A 25,038-nucleotide genomic window follows, 5' to 3' on the forward strand; every position below is an offset into this window, starting at 1 on the left:
GATCATCTTCACTATCATTAGTCTGAATTCTTTTTCTGGAAGGTTGCCTATCTCCACTTCATTTAGTTGTTTTTCTGGGGTTTTATGTTGTTCCCTCATCTGGTACATAGCCCTCTGCCTTTTCATCTTGTCTGTCTTTCTGTGAATGTGGTTTTTGGTCCACAGGCTGCAGGATTGTAGTTTTTCTTGCTTCTAGTGTGTAATTCTTATAAACAGAGAAATTCTCCTACATAACTACAATCATCAGAATCAGGAAGTTAACATTGGTACATTACATTACCATCTAATTAGACTCCATGTAGGTTTTGCCAGTTGTCTCAACATTGCCCTTTTTAGTAAAAGGATTTAGCACAGAATTATGCCTTGTGTGTAGCTGTCTCTTTAGGCTCCTTTGGTCTGGAACAGTTCCTCAGTCTTCATTGACTTTTATGTTGAAGCTTTTGAAGATTACAGCCCAGTTATTTGGTAGAATGTCCCTCAGTTTTCATATCTCTGATATCTCCTCATGGTTAGATTCAGCTTGTGTATTTTGATAGGAATATTACAGAAGTGATACCATATTCTTCTCATTGCATCCTATCAGGTGGCACATGGTTTTGATTTGTCCCATCCCTGATCATCATAACCACGATTAAAGTGGTATCTGTTAGGATTCTCTACAGTAAAGGTGCTCTTTATCCCTTTGTAATTAATAAGGATTTTGAGAAGAAGTACTTTGAAACTAACTATATATGCCATTTCTCATTAAACTTTCACCAAGTATCTCTAGCATCCATTGGTGTTTCTTGGCTGAATTAATTATTTCTCTGATGGTTGTCAGATTGTGATTTCCTGATTTCTTCATTCTGTTTCCATTTATTCACTTGTAGTCTGCTGTAAGGAAAAGCTTTTTTTTCTCCATGTTTAGATATTCACTTATTTATTTATGTCAGTATGGACTCATGAATTTCTGTTTTCTGTTTTATTCGATGGATTATAATCCACTGAAATAATTATTTATTTTGATGCTCAAATTTTCCAAAAATTGGCTGGGAATCCCTTTACACTGATGTCTGTGTCTTTGATATTTACCCATGATTCTGTGAGCATTTTATTACTTTTTGGCCCAAAGATATTTCAGGCTCACCTTATACTTTCCTTACCCTAGCTCAGGAAGCAGCCTTTCTCCAAGGAGCCCTGTGGTTCCTTTTAGCGGAGAGTGGTTATTTCGAAAGTAAGACCTGAGTGTTAGGTGGAATCGTTGCTGTTATGCTCAAATCGCTCTCACATTATCTCTCTCTCCTTCTGTATGTATCTATCTAGATACATACACATAAATACGTAAACATATATATACTTCCGTATTTACTTCCCAAACCATCTATATTGACACCCATGAGTTCCCCTAATACCTTCAATTCCAATCCACTTTATTTTTGATCTTTTTGTATTTGCCACTCCTTTCTCTAACATGAGGAAACTGACTTCCATTATTCTAGATATATTTATTGCATCAGTCCTACCTGTATGTGGCCCATTTCTCATTGCATCTTTGTCCCCCACTTACTGAGCTTGCATGGACACCATCATACTCAACTCCACTTAATGGCTTTTGAATTAAAACATTTAAATTTTAAAAATTATGTTGATCACATATTTTTATTTATAGAATTTCTTCTTTTAAAATCACATTTGTACATCTAATCTTGACATTGAGATTCTGTTCTCTATTCTTGACATTGCGATTCTGTTCTTTATTTCTTTGATCATTTGAAATTTACTTTCATATTTATTTGCAGGTTTCTTTTGGACTGCTCTGTTATCTTCAGTTCTTAGGGTTCAAATGATTCCATTAGTTGCATCTACTCACTCTGCTTCAATGTAGCTCACTTTTGTGTAGGGCTTACAAGTTTTTACTGTGAGCAGTTCTTCAGTAGGGGTTGTTTACCACAGAAGTCCCAGTGTCCTGGGTTTTGGAATTGTCTCTGTGGAGTCATTCCTGTGGAATGATTTTGTACTTGCCTCTTCCAGGGATTTATGAGTTTTACTGATTTGGACAAACAGTTCTATTAGTTTCTCATGTTGGGATTTCCATACCCAGGGAATATGACCCTCTAACCCATGGCACTGGTTTGGTGCTCTGTTTTCCTACAGGTGATTCTTTTTCAACCTTATCCCTATGTACATGCTCAGTTTCTTTATAGCTTTCCAAGGCTGGCAACCAGAGCTTGTAAAATAGAATGCACAGTCCTTCACACTCCCAGTTTTATGCAGACTGACTCTCATGGGTATGACATCTTGTCTCCTGTTTCCTAACTTCGTTAAGTTGCAGCCTCCAGCACCTATGGCCTATCTGATTCTAATACTGCTGATGAGTGGTTTAATCTCTTACTTATCCTTAAGACTTTTAGTTTTCTCTTACTTGGCTATATATTAAAATCGTTTTTTATTTTGATTTTTTTGGTTGTACATTGTTGCACATTTTAATGTTTGACCAGGGAAGTCTGTATTGTTTCTAGTAATAAAATTTTGCAAATGACTTAAATGTTTAACAATAGTTAACACTGCTGGAATAAATTATAATGTAGTTATACGATGGAGTAGTATGTAACTGTTACAAATAATGTGATTGAAATATCAGGTAGATAAGAAATGCTTAAAATATAATATTAGATTAGGAAGCGTGATACAAAACTATAGGATTATGTAAAAAAATAAAAATAACGTGTAAGAAAAATGTCTATAAGAATATATTAGAATGTTAGGAGTAATTGTCTCTGGTTTGTGGGATTATTATTGAATTAATTTTATTTTCTGTAGAGATAACAGAAAAGTAACTTTGACAAACATTCCTAAACCATAGAATTCCTCGAATAATTATAATAACAATATGTCTTGACTAGCTGTGCCTTAAAAGTAAAAATAATTTCTAGGAGGTTTAGTTGTAATTTTCCCTACATTTGGGATTGAATAAAAAGTTTTGAGAGTGAATAAGGTACTTTGATTTCAAACCATTGTGAGCATTCTCAAAGGGATTTTATCACTTGAGTTTGAATTGAATATTAATAAGAAACAATCTTCATATGATTATCTAAGTTAAGTTTAAATAAAACTTTGTAACTTAGCCAATCTTTGTTTTTCTTAGTGCACCAAGTACTAAATTTTGAATTTTAAACTCACTGAAACAGGAAATACTACTAATTATTAGTTCGTGGAATAGCACATATATTTGTACTCAGATTTTTATAGTTACCAATGAAAAGTTATGCATTTTAAAACCAGTTGTGTATTTAAAACCTGAGTGTGTTCAATGGGATATTTCATTTTAGTGTACACTGAAGGGAATGCAATTTTGAGTTGTATAGCTTTAAGAAAAATACAACAAAACAAAACAAAATATTTATTTACTCTCCTGTGGTATCCCAGAAGCAGACTTTATAATAAAGTGGTTGTTTCAGTCACTACCATCGTTAGAGCATTTAATGTATTTCTTTGCCTGTTTAACTCTTAACCATAGTATCTTGCCTGGAAATGCTCACAACTGTAACTCTCATTTCTAATTATTATGTTCTTTTGAATTGACTACATCTCTATAACCATTTGTGACCTGTTTTTCAGTGCCTTTATTTTCCTATTCTGTTTCAAATCATTCTTCTCATCAACATTCTCTCTCCATATTCATTGCTGTTGTTTCATAGTCTCTTTTGGTGCTTTCCCCTTCTTTTTATGCATAGAAAATGATACTATTTTTACACACTGGGGTAAACAGGCAAGGTTACTTGCTCCCGGAGCCCCCCGAGGCTGAGAGAGAGAGAGAGAGAGAGAGAGAGAGAGAGAGAGAGAGAGAGAGAGAGGGAGAGGGAGAGAGAGGGAGAGAGAGAGAGAGAGAGAGAGGGGGAGAGAGAGAGAGAGAGAGCACTATCTCAGATCACCTGTTTCCTATTAGCACACCTGTACCCTTGGCAGTGGCCTGCCAATTGGAAAGCCTTGGATTATTCCATGTTGTCTCTATTTTATTAGGATTTTGTCTATGGGGTCTCAAAGTTCTCATATGCTTTAGCCATTTTTGCACTTACTAAAAGTTAACACTTTTGAATAAGTGAACCAACACTTAAAATGTATAAAATTATTTGATTAAGTAATCAAACCCTCAAATGCATATAGCTCTTAAGAATGGCCATCACCTACCTGTCAGTAGTTCTCATCAACATTTATAAATGAACGGGTGTGGCTTTCCTGGAATCACTGGGTGCTGGTGGGTGAGTTGCCTTGAGTGATTAAGGGAAAATATTGTCAGCTGAATCTTGAGATCTAGAGGAAATTTACTTAAACTTTTATAAACATGCATACATATTAGATGCCGGTTTTATCCCCTCCCCCCTCCTCTCCTCTCTCCAGTCTTCTTCTCCCCCATCCCTCCCCTCCCCTTCCCTTTTCTTCCTTTCCTCTTTCTCTTCAAATCTAGTCCTTTGAGCAATTTAAGGTTATGAAGAATTTATGACTTATTTGTTGAATTTTATCTTACAATATAGGAGTTGTTTATTTATTTAATAAGGAAAGAACTGTGCCCAGGAGAAAGTAATTTCAAAACCATGTTATTTCAGAAAGGGATGCTACTCTCTAACTGGAATTTATGTGAAATAAAGAAAAATGGCTCTTTTATAAAAGGGGAGGCAGGAGAGCAACTTACGTTGTGCTAGGTACTACCTCAGCCTTTCTTATATATATTAGCTATTAACATTGTTACATAGTATAAATTGTTATAAACAAATAACATTTTCCATTTTTGCCTTTGCTGCCAACAAGCTGCAAATGGAATTGATACCCAAGTACAATTATGATCTCCCTTTAGTTTCCAGATGGAATGATCTGTTTCCTTCTTTTATATGGTCATTTATCTTTTTACTTTAAATGTTCCAGTTCATATGTGTTTTAATTAAATGTTCCTTCAAATCTTTTTTTCTGAATAAGCAAGCCTGAATAAATACAATGAGGACTGGAATAGATTATCTTGAAGGTACCTTTGGAGCAGGAATATTCTATTACTTTATAGTGAGACTATAAAAAGTTACCAGATATTCAAAATTCTCTCTTCTCATCTTTCAAATTGAGAATGATTTCTCCAGTTCCTTATATCTTAATACAAATACTCACCAAATTTGCATTTTTGTGAGATAGTTCCTCTTCGAGCTAGAGAACACCTAATATAAGGTTTTGGCTCTTCATGAGCATTTCACAAACTCTAAGATCTGTGGGAGCGTTTTTCTCCGAGGGAAAAATATAATAACTTACAACAAGTAATACTAGATATACTTGGATAAAGGAGAAAATCTTAAATACAATTTTTGTTCCTTGGAATGTCTTTGTTCCATCTTGAGATCTGTAAACTCTAGTTGCGAAATGAGATCTTGGGAAACAAATTCTACTTGGGTAAAAGCAAGAAACTATAGAACGGTGGAGAGAACAATAGTAGACGGAGGCTCAAGGGAATCATCTGGGGTGTTTCTAAAGAGCGTGGACTTTGGAGACAGAAAGACATGGATTCAAATCCTGAATTGCCAGTTTACTAGTGACCTGGCCTCATGTAATTGCCATAACTATCGACTCAGATTTTATCTGTGAAAATAAGAAAATTATACCAGTTTAGTTGTTCTGAGACAGCAGGTACCTAGTTCAGTGCCTGGCATCTGGTAGACTCCCCAGAAATATTGCTGCTGTTATAGTATCAGCAAAGCCCTGGTTTAAATTCTGGCCTTGCTGCCGTGTGATCTTGGGTATTTAGCTAAGATGGCAGATTTGCAGAGGCAGACCCCTGACCTGATGGCAGGTTTTTACCTTGACCCACTTAGAAACTGTTTCCATGTGGTTCTGGAACAGACTGGACCACTGGCAAAAGTCTCCATGGGGGCTGCATGTTTCCAAGGTAACCAGTGGCAGATGAGACAGTAGAAGTAGAGGTTATAAATCCCTGATTTATATATTCAGATGCCTTGGGTTTCCCTCCAGGACAATTCTATTAGGTTCTACCACAGTACACTTTTGATACTGTTTTCACATGCAGAGCCTGCATTTTGTGCATGTGTATTGGGTAATTGAGTGTTTAGCTGCTCAATTTGCATAATAGACATCCTGACATTTTTATGTGTAACAGACGTGACTGTCATACTCAAGAAGACTGATGCAATTTCAGAAGATGGCTTTATGATAATACCACAAATGGTAAGCCCTTTTGGCTGTGTGCAGAGTTTTGCAAATACTTAATTAGCAGCAAAGGAAAAAAAATGTGACCTTCAGTGGCTTATTATTGGTTGAGACATCTTCCACAGAAATATTAGAATAGAGTAATTGGTGGTTCATCTTATGTTTTCTAATCTGTAAGTTCTCTAATGCAGGTTTGTGATGTTATTTCTTAATATGACTATAGGTATAGTCATGTGTACTAAGACGGGCTTAATGAAGAATACATTTATTATACAGGTTTACCTTGTGTACCATTACTAGACTTTTGAAGTACACTCTAAATTCATATGTTTATAGATTATGTCATTATCTTGTGAATAATACAGTTACTGCATTTCTTTGGTCTTATAAGGATCCATTTACTAAATGTAGAGCTTTAAAATATACCACAATACCAAAAAACTCTGTTTTGGCATTCTTTATTTTTTAGTACATTGGGACTTTTAAAAATAGAAGTGGCCTTGATCTTCTTGAATTTTACAGGCTCTGGTTCTTCCTTGTTTTGTGTTGTATATAAATGTTATCTCTAAATATAAGCTATAAACTTCTAGAAAGCTGGGGTAATTTTTTTAGTTACTTCTATTTCCTTCCTTATATTTGCTTTTTTTAATTATTCTTTTTATAGGTTCTTGAAATGGGAGCTTAGATTATTGATTTGAGAGTTTTCCTTTTTACTAATGTATGTATTTAGTGCTATAAATTTCCCTCTTGATGCTACCTATATCCTGTTGATATTATATTTTCATTATCACTCAGTTCAGTGTGTTTTTTACTTTCCTTTGAGACTTCCTCTTTGACCCATAGATTACTTAGAAGTATATTTAGTTTCCAAACCTGCATGCATTTGGAGATTTTCCTGTTATCTTAATGTTATTGATTTCTAGTGTGGTTCCATTGTGGTCAAAGAACACACCCTATTGGTTTACTAGCAGTGCCTTAAAAGAAACTGCCACAGGCTGGGGGGCTTAAACAACAGAAATTTATTGTTTCACAGTTCTGGAGGCTACAAGTCCAACATCAAGGTCCTGGAACATTTAGTTTCTCCCAAGGACTGTCTCCTTGGCCTACAGGTGGCCACCTCTTACTGTGCCCTCACATGGTTTTTCCTCTGTGCACACACATTCCTGGCATCTCTCCCTCTTTCCATAAGGACACCAGTCATATTGGATTAGGGCCCCATTCTTATGACCTGGATTAGGGCCCCACTCATGTAACCTTAATTACCTCTTTAAACGCCCCGTCTCCACATATAGTCACATTGGGGGTTAGGACTTCAACATATGAATTTTTAGATATACATTTCAGTCCATAATACATACTGTATATGATTTCAATTCTTCTAAATTTGTTGAGTTTTATTTTCTGGCCTAGGATATGGTCTATCTTGATAAATATTCTGTGGGCACTTGAAAAGAATGTGTGCTTTGTGCTGTTGGATGGAGTGTTCTGTAAATGTCAGATTTTTTTGATTGATGGTGTTGAGTTCTATCCTTACTGATTTTCTGCCTATTTTTTCTATCAGTTGTTGAGAGAGGGGTATTGGAGTTTACAATTATAATTATGAACTTATCTATTTCTGCTTTCAGTTCTATTAGTTTTTGCTTTACATATTTTGTAGCTCTGTTGTTTGGTGTATACAAAATTAGGATTGCTACATCTTCTTGGTGGATTGATCCTTTTCTCATTATATAATGTCCCTCTCTGTCTACTTTATTTGATATTAACATAGCCACTCTTGCTTTCTATTGATTAGTGTTTGTATGATAGCTCCTTTTCTATCCTTTTACTTTCAACTTGCCTATATCACATTTGAAGTGAGTTTCTTGTACACAGTATATAGTTAGGTCATATTTAAAAAAAAAATCACTCTGCTGTTTCTCTTAATTGGTGTATTTAGACCATTTACATTTACAGTAGGCAGAATAATGGCCCCACAAAGATGTCCACATCCTAATCCCTTGAACCTGTGAATATGTCATCTTATATGGCAAAGGGGAATTACAGTAGCAGCTGGAATTAAAGTTGTTAATCAGCTGTCTTTGACATGAGGATACCTGAATTATCTGGGTGCGCATAGTGTGATCACATGGGTCCTTAAAAGTGGAAAAGAAAGGCAGAAGAGGAGGTTAGAGTGATATAATGTCAGAAGATTCAACTCACCTTTGCTAGCTTAGAAGTTGGAGGAAAGAGCCACAAGTCAAGAAATGCAAGCAGCCTCTAGAAGCTGGAAAAGGCAAGGAAACAGATCCTATATAGCCTTCATAAAAGAATTCAGACTTGGTAACTCCTTGATTTTATCCCAGTGAGACCTGTGTCAGACTTTTAGTCTATAGAACTGTAACGTAATAAATTTGTGTTTTAAAGTTGCCAAGTTTGTGATGATTTGTTACAGTGGCAATGGAAAACCAATCCAACACTTACTTGTTATTATTGGTATATTAGGGCTTGTTTCTTTCTTTTTTTTTTTTTGTCTTCTGTTCGCTCTCTTTGTTTTCATTTCTCTGTTTTCTTTACCTGACTTCTGTGGGTTATTTGAATACTTTTTACGAATTGCATTTTATTTGTATAAAGTGTTTTTGAGAGTATCACGTTAGATAGCCATTTTTAGTGATTACTCTAAGCATTTTACTATGTATACCTTACTTCTCAGTCTACTGCTGTTGTCATTTTACCCTCTTCCATTTATAATTGTCTTAAATATTTCCTCTACATAAATTTAGAACCACATCAGATAGTGTTACACTTTTACGTTAAACAGTCAATCATAATTTAGAAAACTTAAGAGGAGAAAGAAAAGCTATTGTATTTACCATATTTTTGCTTATTGTGTCTTTTCTTCCTATCATGAGGTTCCAGAGTTTCCTCCTTTTATGTTTCCTCTATGTTTAGAGAAATTCCTGTAGCCATTCTTTTAGAGTAGGTTTTTTGCTGGTGACAAATTCTCTTAGTTTACCTTCACCTGGCAATGCCTTGATTTCCCTTTGATTTCTGAAGGATATTTTCAATAGGCATAGGGTTCTAGGCTGACAGTTTTTTCCCGTCAGCACTTGAAAAATGTTGTACCTCTTCCTTCTGGCCTCTGTGGGTTTTGATGAGAAATCTGCTGTCATTCAAATTGTTTTTCCCGTAGGTATGGTTTTTTTCCCCCCTATGGCTACTTCCAAGGATTTTTCTTTGTCTTTAATTTTCAGAAGTTTAATGATGCTTTTTGGCATAGATTTATTTAAGTTTATCCTGTTTAGGGTTTGCTCAGCTTCTTGAACCCATAAGTTTATAACTCTTGCCAAATATGGAAAGTTTTCAGCCATGATTTCTTTGAGTGCATTTTCAGCTCTGCCCTCTCTCTCCTGTGTCCTTCTGAGGCTCTGGTGACACAGATGTTAGATCTTTTGTACCAGTCTCCCAGCCCCCTGAGGTTCTGTTTATTTAATATTTTTTTCAGTCTAACTTCTCACTGTTTTTCATACTGGGCAAGTTCTATTATTCTACCTTCCATTTCTCTGGTTCTTTCCTCTGTGTCCTCCTGATGAGATGAGCTTTCCAAAATGACTGCTACTTGTGTTTGTATCCCCATTCTGAGTCCCAGCTGCCTCCTGCCTTTCTGGGAGGATCTCGAAGATCAGCAAGTGAGCCTGAGCCAGGGTCATGGAGTGTGTGAAATTTTGTGTGCATCTGCCCTGGGTCCTGGAGTGTATGAAATTTTGTGTGCATCTGTTAAGAGTGAAATCTCCATTTCCCACAGCCGTCTGGCTCTCCTGAAAGTAAACCCCACTGGCCTTCAAAGCCAAACATTCTGGGGACTTGTCTTTCTGGTGCAGGACCCCTAGGCTGGGTACCCTATGTGGGGCTTGGACCACTTGCTCTTTGGGGAGAACCTTTGCAATTGTAATCATTTTCCCATTTGTAGGTTGCTTACCCTGTAGTATGGGTCTTGACTATATCACATCTCTGTCCCTCTTACCCATCTCTTTGTGGTTCCTTTTTCTATATCTTTAGTTATAGAAGGTCTTTTCTGCTAGTCTTCAGATTGTCCTCACTGACAGTTGCTTCGTAAATATTTGTAATTTTGGTGTTTACGGGAGAGGGTGAGCTCAGTATCTTCCTACTCCACCATCTTGGCCATTCCCTCTGAATACTGCTCATTGAAGCATTTCTATCAAGGCTGCTTTAAAACCATTGTCAGATAATTCTGTTATCTTTATCATCTCAGTGTTAGCAACTAGTTTTTAAAATTCAGTTTCAAATGTTTTTATTCTCTGTGTGATGAGTGATTTTTTTGATTGGAATCTGGACATTTTGCATTTTATATTATGAAACTCTGGCTCTTATTTAAGCCTTCTGTTTTATCTGGCTTTCTTTGACACTGCTGTGGCAGGGGAAGGGATTGCACCAATTGCTACCAGATGGAGTTAGAAGTTCAGGTTCCCCTTAAGCCTCTTTTGACACCTGAGTGGGGAGACTCTTTCTTATTGCTAGGCAGGGGTGGGAGTTTTGGCTTACTGTGTCATCTCTATTGAGACCACAGTAGGGGCGGTCTTGATATAGTGAAACTCCTGACCTTCTATCAGGCCCCCTCTGATGTTACTGCAGTGGAAAGGAGGAGGGGTGCCTCGTTATTGCTGGGAGGGGGTGGAATTCCAAGCACCCAGTGGTCTTCATCGACACTGCAGGAGAAGCTTTTTCCCGGCCAGAGGAGATGAAAGTCCCAGCTCACTACTTGATACTGTCTGACACCACCCCGGCAGAGGTGTTGGGGCACCTCATTACAGCCTCCTGAGGGTAGAAATCTAGGCTCCACTCTTGGCTTTTGCTGGTGTGGGTGTGGGTGTGGGTATGGGTGAGGCCACAATTTTTTCTGTGGTATTTGTCTACAGTGGAGCAGTTATTATCTAAAAGCATTCTGTCTTTTTAGGTTGCACCTTCCCTTGTCCTTTGGCTAGAGAGAGCAGACTTCTGTTGGGGCTTAGTTTTGTTTGTGACCATTGGTGTTTCTAGGTTGTCATATTCTTCTTATGTTTTGACCGTGCCGTGTGGCATGTAGGATCTTAGTTCCCCGACCAGGGATCGAACCTGTGCCCCTGTAGCAGAAGAATGGAGCCCTAACCACTGGACTGCTGGAGAAGTCCTGGGGTTGTCATATTATTTAACTCCGAGTCGCGTATGTATGAAGCAGAAAGAAAACCCAGAAACTCACCATTGTCTGTCCTAGGGTCCTAAGGTCCCTAGCTAGTTTGCCACCTTCTCGCCATCTTTCAGAGTCTTCTTATTTTTATTTTATATATAATGTTCAGGGTTTTAGTTGTACTCAGTGGGGGGAATATGAAAAAGTACCTCTGCTCTCTCTTTACAGAAGTGGAAATCCCCAGGGGCTCTATTTTTATTATTCCTTTGGTATCTCTAACTGTTCTAAATGCGTATACAAAGTACCAAGCACTTTTTAGGAAACAATATTTGATCTCTTGTGAGGCACTTATCTGCACTCATCCGTTCATTTGACAGATGTTTTTCTAGGTGTGGAGGACACCTCAGTGGCTTCCTAACTGGTCTTTCTGTGTCCACCTGTGCCCTCCTTAACGTTTATTCTCCACATGGTAGCCAAAACGAGCCTTTGTAAAAGTAAAGCAAATCATGAACTCTTCTCCCTAAAATACTTCAATGATTTCCTACCACAATTCAGAATGAATACTGAGTGTCTACTATGAAAATTCAAGTAAGAAAAAATTCTGGTATGACGAGCACTGGTGTTCTGGACCTAGCCCTGGCTCTGCCACCAGATAAGGCTGTGACCTTGAGAAACCATCTAATTTCTCTGACTTAAAAATAAGGGAGTTTGGTGAGCATCCCAAACTCACTGCTATTTCTAATATTCTGTGAAGATAAGAGACATGGAAATGGATGTATTGTCTATAGGATTTTTCTTATTTGTGTAGAAGCATAAATCTTGTCTCTGAATGAATCCAGACAAGTGTAAATCTTGTCTCTGAATCAATTCCCTTAGCCTATCTAGGAGGTCAGTTTTATTTGTTCACAGACTACTTGTCTCATTCATTACATTAACAAAGTCTTACAATAACCTATCTAATCACTGCAAAACCTGCACATCCTCCCCACTTTGTGTTTGCCATTCCCTCTGCCTGTAATGCTTTTCTCCGAGATATTACTGTGGCTGACTTCTCATCACCTTTGCTCAAGGTCACCCGTCACATTGAGGTCTTCTCTGATACTACCCTATTTTCAACTGAATCCCTGCCCCCTTCCCTAAACCTGAAAATCACTGTCCTTTTTCCTGCTTTATTCTTCTCCTAAACACTTACCACCTTTATAGTCTATATATTTTATTTATTACTTATATTTTACTTATTTTAATTATCTATCCCATTCATTATATTCTTCCTTCTTCTAGAATGTAATTTCTAGGATTGCAGAGGTTATTTTTTTAATGTTTCTTAAGTGCTATATATCCAAAAATTTTAAGAGTACCAGGTGCTCCAATATATTTGTTGAATGAACCTTAACTTCACGTCTAGTTGTGAATCTATTTTGTCATTGACATTAACAAAGAGAGAGGAATGGTTGAAGTCCTTAGATCCTTGTTTTCATCAGCCTTGAGCTTTGTTTGCATATATTAGTCACCCAGCACATTGAACGAGGCTTCCGAAGGTGCATTTTATTTAACTTCAGTATCAAATTAACTTGAGGAATCAGATTCCAATAGCACTTGGAACACAGGAGAACAATATTTAAGCCAACAAAATGCACAACATTAGAGCTGTCTACCGAAGTTACCAAGATTTTATGTGTTGGAGTATGATCTCATGCAAAATGAAAACACTGATTCCTGCAGCACATAGTATTGTTATCAAGACCAGCTCATTTATGTGGCTCTTTCAGCCCTAGACTACTTTGCTAAATGCAGATGCTGAGCTATGGCTGGAGGTGTGGGTGGGTGTGCTGAGTCTTTCTCAGCACATATTTCGCACATGCATTTTTATGGACCCAGATACCTTAGCTGGTGTCCTATCTTCTCATCTGCATCTCCCCTTAGAAATGAATTACTGATCTGTGAGCCAGGAATGGCTCAAAGGGAGAGCTGGAACTATCATCTTAATGTGCTTTGAAGAGGGATTAATCCTATTGTTAATAATTCTGAAATGCCAACTAGAAAGGAACATTTTGTTTGAAGATATAAATGTTCAAATTTTCAGTCTGACCACCAAATTTGAGTCTGGTGAACATCTATTTTAAGAGTGTAGGAAAAAAGACTGCTTTAAAAAATAATGAATCTTGATTTCTTTTATGCCAGTTTTTCTGATGAGCTCAGCATTCTTACTTAGCAGTGCTTAGCCAAATCTTACTATGAGACGTGTAGAAAAGATAAAGAACCTGAAGCTTGGGGCTGCACCTTTAGCTTCCTTCCAATTATTCTGGGTCTGTGTAGGTTTCTGCTGAGTTTTCTGTAACAAGTGGGGCCTGACATTTCCTTAGCCTATCCAGAAGGTCAGTTTTATTTGTTGCACAGACTATCTCATTCATTACGTTAACAAACGTTGGGATGAGAAACAAACTGGTCTGGACAGAGGCAACCTTCCTAATTCATGTTAGCATATGAGACAAGGTTGCAACATTGCCACTCTTTCCAAAAAAACAAAAAGCAAAACAAAGAAGCTCCAAACCAACCAACCAAGCAAACAAAAAGTCCTCTTTTATGGATTTTGCAGAATCTCCAACTTGTCTTACGCTCCCCTTCAGTCAGAACGGTTTTGCTCTTCATGCATTGCAGACAGTGAAGCTTCAGTAGGATTTACCTTCTTGTCTTTTTTATTTTATGGAGAACGAGGTCCTGTAGAAGATGTCCTACATCGTTTGAAAGAAGACAGGTTGGAAATAGAAGCCATCACTAAGCCCTGAAACATGAAATCCTGAGCCTGAACGATGGCTTAAAAATTCATCCTCTCTTAGATAACCTGACTCGATAAAGCTAGACTGGTGAGAATCTCAAGTACAATATGCTGTGTTTATAATATTAAAGGTCATTTCCTTTACTTTTCTAAACATGTTTTTCAAATTGGTTTCAAGTTGATCCAGCTGCCCCTAGCAGAGTATATCGAAAGCATAACTGCCCTAAATATGACAGATAGCTAGCAGCTGTTGTTGAGAAACTGATGCTGCGTTGGAACTGTCTCAACAGCAAAGTTGTGCTTTGCAAAGGCCGCATGCTCTGAAATGTTTGTCTTTGTGATAAGCTTTTGCACGAGGTCTCTCCTGATGGTAACACTGAGAAGGTGTATCTGTTATATTCAGTTTTTGAATTATAAATCTTTCCAAGAAAGCAAAGTAAACCAAGAGATGTTATATACATTTATCAGTTCAGGTTCAGCATTTTCTGCACTGATTTCCTAGATATTTTTGTTTCCTACACCATATATCACAACAAGGACTGTATTCTCAATAGATATTAACTATGTACATTTGGATTTAACTTATGATTTTTGGCCTGATGAATATATTATTTCCAGGTAGGTAGATAATATGGCAATATATAATGTTAAGTGGGTCTTTGGGAAGAAAATCGAATGTATAAAAATAATCTAATCCATGTAGATATTTTCTAGCTCCTCTTGGTGATCTTTTAATCGAAGCTTTTTCTTAAATACTGTATTTGCAATTTAAGCACTGCCACATGCTGCCACTGCTGTTACAGAGATACATTAGATTGATAGAATGATGCTGCATTCTTTATGACTGGAGAAAATAATGACTTCCTCTGTTCTCTCTAATCATGTTTTTATGGTTTGTTTTCCAAAATACTGCATACTTGACCTTAAAAGGGTAAAAGACTGCACATTTCATTTAACGAGTGATAAAAAGTTGGTTTCTCATTTTGAATTTAAACTTATGGGGAATACATTTTACTATAAGATATTTTCATTATGATCGCCAGGTCTCAGGCAATTCTGGCTGACTCTGGCTGCTTGAGGACTGTATGTCTCAATAATTGAAAATAGATGCAGTGGACTTTGACCTATTTTGCCTTCTGTGTCTCCAAGTTGAAAACAACTTTTTAGTCTTCCATGAGGTTTCAGGAAACCACTATTTCAAGTAAAAGTAAAAAATAAAACAAAACTCATGCTTCATTTTTTCCCATTCTTCACTGCTACCTTTTAATGGTCCTACCAATACAAATCCTAGAATAAAGGGTGAAAATGTTATTATCTGTTGCACCTTCTTTAAAAGGTAGAACATGTTTAATGCACTCCTCTAAGAGAATTACATTGTTTGAACAGTTTTTTGCTTTAAAGTTTATTTATTTTATTCATTTTTTTAACATCTTTATTGGATGTTAAAAATTGCTTTACAACGGTGTGTTAGTTTCTGCGTTATAACAAAGTGAATCAGCTATACATATACATATATCCCCATATCTCCTCCCTCTTGTGTCTTCCTCCCACCCTCCCTATCCCAGCCCTCTAGGTGGTCACAAAGCACCGAGCTGATCTCCCTGTGCTATGTGGCTGCTTCCCACTAGCGATCTTTTACATTTGGTAGTGTATATAAGTCCTTGCCACTCTCTCACTTTGTCCCAGCTTACCCTTCCCCTGCCCCGTGTCCACAAGTCCATTCTCTAGGTCTTCGTCTTTATTCCTGTCCTGCCCCTAGGTTCTTCAGAACCATTTTTTATTTTTTTTAGATTCCATATATATGTGTTAGCATACGTTATTTGTTTTTCTCTTTCTGACCTACCTCACTCTGTATGACAGACTCTAGGTTCATCCACCTCACTACAAATAACTCAATTTCGTTTCTTTTTATGGCTGAGTAATATTTCATTGTATATATGTGCCACATCTTCTTAATCCATTCATCTATCGATGGACACTTAGGTTGCTTCCATGTCCTGGCTATTGTAAATACAGCTGCAATGAACATTTTGGTACATGACTCTTTCTGAATTATGGTTTTCTCAGGGTATATGCCCAGTAGTGGGATTGCTGGGTCATATGGTAATTCTATTTTTAGTTTTTTGAGGAACCTCCATACTGTTCTCCATAGTGGCTGTTTCAATTTACATTCCCATTAACAGTGCAAGAGGGTTCCCTTTTTGCCACACCCTCTCCAGCATTTATTGTTTGTAGATTTTTTGATGATGGCCATTCTAACTGCTGTGAGGTGATACCTCATTGTAGTTTTGATTTGCATTTCTCTAATGATTAGTGATGTCGAGCATCCTTTCATATGTTTGTTGGCAATCTGTATATCTTCTTTGGAGAAATGTCTATTTAGGTCTTCTGCCCATTTTTGGATTCGGTTGTTTGTTTTTTTGATATTGAGCTGCGTGAGCTGCTTGTAAATTTTGGAGATTAATCCTTTGTCAATTGCTTCATTTGCAAATATTTTCTCCCATTCTGAGGGTTGTCTTTTCATCTTGTTTATGGTTTCCTTTGCTGTGCAAAAGCTTTTACATTTCATTAGGCCCCATTTGTTTCTTTATGTTTATCTTTCCATTCCTCTAGGAGGTGGGTCAAAAAGGACCCTGCTGTGATTTATGTCATAGAGTGTTCTGCCTATGTTTCCCTCTAACAGTTTTATAGTAACTGGCCTTATATTTAGGTCTTTAATCCATTTTGAGTTTATTTTTGTGTATGGTGTTAGGGAGTGTTCTAATTTCATTCTTTTCCATGTAGCTGTTCAGTTTTCCCAGCACCACTTACCGAAGAGGTTGTCTTTTTTCCATTGTATATTCTTGCCTCCTTTGTCAAAAATAAAGTGACCATATGTGTGTGGGTTTATCTCTGGGCTTTCTATCCTGTTCCACTCATCTATATTTCGGTATTTGTGCCAGTACCATACTGTCTTGCTTACTGTAGCTTTGTAGTGTAGACTGAAGTCTGGGAGCCTGATTCCTCCAGCTCCGTTTTTCTTTATCAAGATTGCTTTGGTTATTCAGGGTCCTTTACGTCTCCATGCAAATTTTAAGACTTTTTATTCTAGTTCTGTGAAAAATGCCATTGGTAGTTTGATAGGGATTGCATTGAATCTGTAGATTGCTTTGGCTAGTATAGTCATTTTCACAGTATTGATTCTTCCAATCCAAGAACATGGTGTATCCCTCCATCTGTTTGTGTCATCTTTAATTTCTTTCATTGGTGTCTTATAGTTTTTGGCATACAGGTCTTTTGGCTCTGTAGGTAGGTTTATTCCTAGGTATTTTATACTTTTTGTTGCAATGGTAAATGGGTGTGTTCCCTTATTTTCTCTTTCAGATTTTACATCATTAGTGTATAGAAATGCAAGAGATTTCTGTGCATTAATTTTGCATCCTGCTACTTTACCAAATGCGTTGATTAGCTCTAGTAGTTTTCTGGTTGCATCTTTAGGATTCTCTATGTATAGTATGATGTCATCTCCAAACAGTGACAGCTTTACTTCTTCTTTTCTGATTTGGATTCCTTTTATTTCCTTTTCTTCTCTGATTCCTGTGGCTAAATCCAAAACTATGTTGAATAATAGTGGTGAGAGTGGACAACCTTGTCTTGTTCCTGATCTTAGAGGAAATGCTTTCAGTTTTTCAACATTGAGGATGATGCTGGCTGTGGGTTTGTCATATATGGCCTTTATTATGCTGAGGTAAGTTTGCTCTATGCCTACTTTCTGGAGGGTTTTTATCATAACTGGGTGTTGAATTTTGTCAAAAGCTTTTTCTGCATCTATTGAGATGATCATAAGGTTTTTCTCCTTCAGTTAATATGGTGTATCACATTGATTGATTTGTGTATATTGATGAATCCTTGCATTCCTGGGATAAACCTCACTTGATCATGGTGTATGATCCTTTTAATGTGCTGTTGGATTCTGTTTGCTAGTATTTTGTTGAGGATTTTTGCATCTATGGTCATCAGTGATATTGGCCTGTAGTTTTCTTTCTTTGTGATAGGTTTGTCTGGTTTTGGTATCAGGGTGATGGTGGCCTCGTAGAATGAGTTTGGGAGTGTTCCTCCCTCTGCTATATTTTGGAAGAGTTTGAGAAGCATAGGTGTTAGCTCTTCTCTAAATGTTTGATAGAATTCGCCTGTGAAGCCATTTTGTCCTGGGCTTTTGTTTGTTGGAAGATTTTTTTTTTTTTTTTGCGGTATGCGGGCCTCTCACTGCTGTGGCCTCTCCCGTTGCAGAGTGCAGGCTCCGGATGCGCAGACTCAGCGGCCATGGCTCACGGGCCCAGCCCCTCTGCGGCATGTGGGATCTTCCCCGACCAGGGCACGAACCCGCGTCCCCTGCATCAACAGGCGGACTCTTAACCACTGCGCCACCAGGGAAGCCCTGTTGGAAGATTTTTAATCACAGTCTCAATTTCAGTGCTTGTGATTGGTCTGTTTATATTTTCTATTTCTTCCTGGTTCAGTCTCAGAACATTGTGCTTTTCTAAGAATTTGTCCATTTCTTCCAGGTCGTCCATTTTATTGGCATATAGTTGCTTGTAGTAATCTCTCATGATCCTTTGTATTTCTGCAGCATCAGTTGTTACTTCTCCTTTTTCCTTTCTAATTTTGTTGATTTGAGTCTTCTCCCTTTGTTTCTTGGTGAGTCTGGCTAATGGTTTATCAATTTTGTTTGTCTTCTCAAAGAACCAGCTTTTAGTTTTATTGATCTTTGCTATTGTTTCTTTTTCATTTATTTCTGACCTGATCTTTATGATTTCTTTCTTTCAGCTAACTTTGGGGTTTTCTGTTTTTCTTTCTCTAATTGCTTTATGTGTAAGGTTAGGTTGTTTCTTTGAGATGTTTCTTGTTTCTTGAGGTAGGATTTTATTGCTATAAAGTTCTGTCTTAGAACTGCTTTTGCCACATCTCATACGTTTTGAGTCTTCGTTTTCTCATTGTCATTTGTTTCTAGGTATTTTTCGATTTCCTCTTTGATTTATTCAGTGATCTCTTGGTTATTAAGTAGTGTTGTTTAGCCTCCATGTGTTTGTCTTTTTAACAGATTATTTCCTGTAATTGATATCTAGTCTTATAACATTGTGATCGGAAAAGATACTTGATATGATTTCAGTTTTCTTAAATTTACGAAGGCTTGGTTTCTCACCCACATGTGATCTATCCTGGAGAATGTTCCATGAGTAGTTGAGAAGAAAGTCTATTCTGCTGTTTTTGGACGGAATGTCCTATAAATATCAATTAAGTCCATCTTCTTTAATGTATCATTTAAAGCTTGTGTTTCCTTATTTATTTTCATTTTGGATGATCTGTCCATTGGTGAAAGTGGGGTGTTAAAGTCCCATACTATGATTGTGTTACTGTCAATTTCCCCTTTTATGGCTGTTAGCATTTCCCTTATGTATTGAGGTGCTCCTATGTTAGGTGCATAAATATTTACAATTGTTATATCTTCTTCTTGGATTGATCCCTTGATATTAAGTAGTGTCCTTCTTTGTCTCCTGTTATAGTCTTTATTTTAAAGTCTATTTTGTCTGATATGAGCATTGCTACTCCAGCTTTCTTTTGATTTCCATTTGCGTGGCATATCTTTTTTCATCCCCTCACTTTCAGTGTGTATGTGTCCGTAGGTCTGAAGTGGGTCTCTTGTAGACAGCATATATATGGGTCTTGTTTTTGTATCCATTCAGCCAGTCTACGTCTTTTGGTGGGAGCATTTAATCCATTTACATTTAAGGTAATTATCGATATGTATGTTCCCATTACCATTTTCTTAATTGTTTTAGGTTTGTTATTGTAGGTCTTTTCCTTCTCTTGTGTTTCCGCCTAGAGAAATTCCTTTAGCATTTGTTGTAAAACTGATTTGGTGGTGCTGAATTCCCTTAGTTTCGCTTGTTTGTATGGGTTTTTATTTCTCCATTGAGTCTGAATGAGATGCTTGCTGGGTATAGTCATCTTGGTTGTAGGTTTTTCCCTTTCATCACTTTAAATATGTCTTGTCACTCCCTCCTGGCCTGCAGAGTTTCTGCTGAAAGATCAGCTGTTAACATTATGGGGTTCCCTTGTATATTATTTGTTGTTTTTCCCTTGCTCCTGTTAATATTTTTTCTTTTAATTAATTTTTGATAGTTTGATTAATATGTGTCTTGGTGTGTTTCTCCTTGGGTTTATCCTGTATGGGACTCTCTGTGCTTCTTGGACTTGATTGACTCTTTCCTTTCCCATATTAGGGAAGTTTTCAACTATAATCTTTTCAAATATTTTCTCAGTCCCTTTCTTTTTGTCTTCTTCTTCTGGGATCTCTGTAATTCGAATGGTGGTACGTTTAATGTCCCAGAGGTCTATAAGACTGTCCTCAATTCTTTTCATTCTTTTTTCTTTATTCTGCTCTACAGTAGTTATTTCCACTGTCTTATCTTCCAGGTCACTTATCTGTTCTTCTGCCTCGGTTATTCTGCTATGGATTCCTTCTAGAGAATTTTAAATTTCATTTATTGTGTTGTCCATCATTGTTTGTTTGCTGTTTAGTTCTTCTAGGTACTTGTTAAACGTCTCTTGTATTTTCTCCATTCTATTTCCAAGATTTTGGTTCATCTTTACTCTCATTACTCTGAATTCTTTTTCAGGTAGACTGCCTACTTCCTCTTCATTTGTTTGGTTGTTGGATTTTTACCTTGCTCCTTCATCTGCTGTTTGTTTCTCTGTCTTCTCATTTTCCTTAACTTACTGTGTTTGGGGTCTCCTTTTCATAGGCTACAGTTCATAGTTCCTGTTGTTTTTGGTGTCTGCCCCCAGTGGCTAAGGTTAGTTCAGTGTGTTGTTTCGGCTTCTTGTTGGAGGGGACTAGTGCCTGTGTTCTGGTGGATGAGGCTGGATCTTGTCTTTCTGGTGGGCAGGACTGTGTCTGGTGGTGTGTTTTGGGGTGTCTGTGACCTTATTATGATTTTAGGCAGCCTCTCTGCTAATGGGTCGGGTTGTGTTCCTGTCTTGCTAGTTGTTTGGCATAGGGTGTCCAGCACTGTAGCTTGCTGGTTGTTGAGTGGAGCTGCGTCTTAGCATTGAGATGGAGATCTCAGGGAGAGCTTTTGCCGTTTGATATTAGGTGGAGCTGGGAGGTCTCTGGTGGACCAGTGTCCTGAACTCAGCTCTCCCACCTCAGAGGCGCAGGCCTGACACCCGGGTGGAGCACCAAGACCCTGTCAGCCACACGGCTCAGAAGAAAAGGGAGAAAAAGCAAGCAAGCAAGCAAGAAAAAAATAAAATAAAAAGAAATAAAATTGTTAAAATATTTTTTTAAATTATTAAAATATAGAAAATTAAAAAATAATAAAATAAAGGAAAAAGAAAGAAAACAAGAGAGCAATCAAACCAAAAAAGAAATCCACCTATGATAACAAGCGCTAAAAACTATATTTAAAAAAAAAAACAAAACGGGCAGACAGACCCCTAGGACAAATGGTAAAAGCAAAGGTATACAGACAAAATCACACAAAGAAGGATACACATACACATTCACAAAAAGAGAAAAAGGAAAAGAAATATATATCTATATATAAAAAAAAAAGGAAGAGAGCAACCAAATCAATAAACAAACCTACCAGTGATAATAAACTCTAAATACTAAACTAAGATAAACATAAAACCAGAAACCAGTCAGTTGCATACAGCAAACCCCAAGTCTACAGTTGCTCCCAATGTCCACTGCCTCAATTTTGGGATGATTCATTGTTTATACAGATGCAGGGTACATTATGTTGATTGTGGAGATTTAATCCGCTGCTCCTGAGGCTGCTGGGAGAGATTTCCCTTTCTCTTCTTTGTTTGCACAGCTCCTGGGTTTCTGCTTTGGATTTGGCCCCACCTCTGCATGTTGGTAGCCTGAGGGCATCTGTTCTTCACTCCCACAGGATGGGGTTAAAGTAGCAGCTGATTGCGGGGCTCCTCACTCAGGCCGGGGGGAGGGAGGGGTAGGGATGCAGGTGAGCCTTTGGCAGCAGAGGCTAGCATGACGTTGCAGCAGTCTGAGGCGCGCCATGCGTTCTCCTGGGTAAGTTGTCCCTGGATCCCGGGACCCTGGCAGTGGCGGGCTGCACAGGCTCCTGGGAGGGGAGGTGTGGGGAGTGACCTGTGCTCGCACACAGGCTTCTTCTTGGTGGCGGCAGAAGCAGCCTTAGCGTCTCATGCCCACCTCTGGGGTCCCTGCTGATAGCCACGGCTAGTGACTGACTCTGGAGCTTGTTTAGGTGGTGCTCTGAATCCCCTCTCCTTGCACAACCCGAAACAATGGTCTTTTTCCTCTTAGGCAGGTCCAGACTTTTTCCTGGACTCCCTCTCGGCTAGCTGTGGCGTAGTTGCCCTCTTCGGCTGTGTTCACACAGCCAGCCCTAGTCCTCTCCCTGCAATCTGACTGAAGCCCGAGCCTCAGCTCCCAGCCCCGCCCGTCCCAGTGGGTGAGCAGACAAGCCTCTGGGGCTGGTGAGTGCTGGTCGGCACCGATCCTCTGTGCGGGAATCTCTCCGCTTTGCCCTCCACACCCCTGTTGCTGTGCTCTCCTCCACGGCTCCGAAGCATCCCCCCTCCACCACCCGCAGTCTCTGCCCACAAAGGGGCTTCCTAGTGTGTGGAAACCTTTCCTCCTTCACAGCTCCCTCCCACTGGTGCAGGTCCCGTCCCTATTCTTTTGTCTCTGTTTATTCTTTTTTCTTTTGCCCTACCCAGGTACGTGGGGAGTTTCTTGCCTTTTGGGAAGTCTGAGGTCTTCTGCCAGCGTTCAGTAGGTGTTCTATAGGAGTTGTTCCATGTGTAGATGTATTTCTGATGTATTTGTGGGGAGGAAGGTTATCTTCATGTCTTACTCCTCCGCCATCTTGAAGGTTTCTGCTTTAAAGTTTAGATTTAAGAAAGCTGGTTCGCTTCAAACCTTCAGATGTCTTACATTAGGCAATTTGTGTGTCCGCATCATTCATGTAAATGGGAAAAGCCCCAAACAGAACACTAATGATAGTTAAAATAAAACTGTTTTGAACATAATAAAAAGCATAAGTGGGCTTCCCTGGTGGCGCAGTGGTTGAGAGTCCGCCTGCCGATGCAGGGGACACGGGTTCGTGCCCCGGTCCGGGAAGATCCCACATGCCGCGGAGCGGCTGGGCCCGTGAGCCATGGCCACTGAGCCTATGTGTCCGGAGCCTGTGCTCCGCAACGGGAGAGGCCATAACAGTGAGAGACCCGTGTACCACAAAAAAAAAAAAAAAAAAAAAAAAGCATAAATACTCCATTACTTTGGAAATGAAATGACCTTGTAGATAAGACAAAAAATTTAATTCTAAACTTCCCCTTTAATGGGTTAGGAACCTAACTCCCCCAATTTGGCTACATTAGACTTTACTCCTAAGTTATGAGATTAAGAGATAGAATACGTTTTTTTTAAATAATAAAAACAGATTTTGAAAATTTTCTACCTGTCAATTTGTGACAGATTTTTAATAAAAGTGTTTCACATGTGTGTAATGCAGTGTCTAAAGCACTTCAGTAATGCCCATTAAACTCAATAAACTGCAAAATTTATATATGACTATGATAACCCATAGAATTTTTACCTTAGTTATTGAAGATTATACAATATTCATATTTAAGAAGTCTTTGGAAATTTTAAGTAATATATTTTAGAAAACATATAAGGGAATTTGTATGCTTTATTTTATTCTGACTAGCAACAAATGAGTAGTAATTTGATAAATCTGTTTTCTTCTTGTGCTGATGGTAGAAACATGTTCAGAGGTTCTGTTACTCTCATGCTTCTCTTAGCTTCAATAGGGTATTGAATCCATGTTCTGTTGCCTCTTTGCAGAATAAATTATTAGTTTTAATGAAACAAAATATTCATAACTCATCTAATTCATTTAATGATCATTCAAGAATTTGCTGTTTCTATTGCCTTCTAACACAGTGTAAAAGACATGTTTCATTTATCATTAGAATTGATTTGACAAATATCAACTTATTTTCAAAATATCTAAATGGATCAGCCTTAACAATTTAATCAGAAATTAGTGACTAAATTGTCACTCAGTCTACACATAATCCAGGCAATATACTGCCACTCTCTAAGTTTTTCAGATTTGTTATTTTCAATTTTGTTTTCAAAATTTATTTCAAAATTTTCAGATTTTGTTATTTTCACATTGACGCTCATAATCACAGAAGCCTCATTCCATAAAGGAGGGCAAACAGCAAAGCTTGTTTGGAGGTTTGTGTGTGTACAGCAGGGGCAGAAGTGGGGTGTGGGGATTGTTGCTGAGCGTCCACTGTGCACTGAGCATGCTAAGTGATTACACAGGTCTCATTTCTGAGATGTGAACTTGTATGTTTGGAAAGCATATCACACCTTGACTACTGTGGCTCATACGTAGTTTCTCAGCTCTGACGGCTGGTTTCTTTATTGCTGCTCATAGTAAAATGATAGAGTAGGAAGCCATGGGGACTTTCTTATAGATCATCGGATTTAGTTATAGGATCTTGGAGATGTTAGGGATTTTAGAGCTCATATAATCTAATTCCCTAATTTTATGGAGGAGGAAACTGGAATGCAGGAAGGTTAAGCAACTTTCTCAAGGTACCACAGTCACTAAGTTGTGAGCTTATCATAGTTCTGGACCATTTTCATGCATTCCAAGTGTTATTTCTGTGGAGTGTGGATGGACTTTCTTAGGTCTAGGATCTTTGGATTAGATGGATTCCCTTATTTTATTTTATTTTTAGACATCCACCTTTGCTTTCACGCCATCTTGTTCCATTTCCTTTGGTGACATCTGGATCTTAGCAAGTATCTTGCTGTATCTAGCTGTTATTTCCTAACAGTTCCAAAGTATCTATCTATGTTGGGATTGGG

This window comes from Aethalodelphis obliquidens, unplaced genomic scaffold (assembly GCF_003676395.1).
Source record: "Aethalodelphis obliquidens isolate GAN/ISIS:26980383/991018 unplaced genomic scaffold, ASM367639v1 scaffold81, whole genome shotgun sequence".
NCBI classification, from domain to species: Eukaryota; Metazoa; Chordata; class Mammalia; order Artiodactyla; family Delphinidae; genus Aethalodelphis; species Aethalodelphis obliquidens.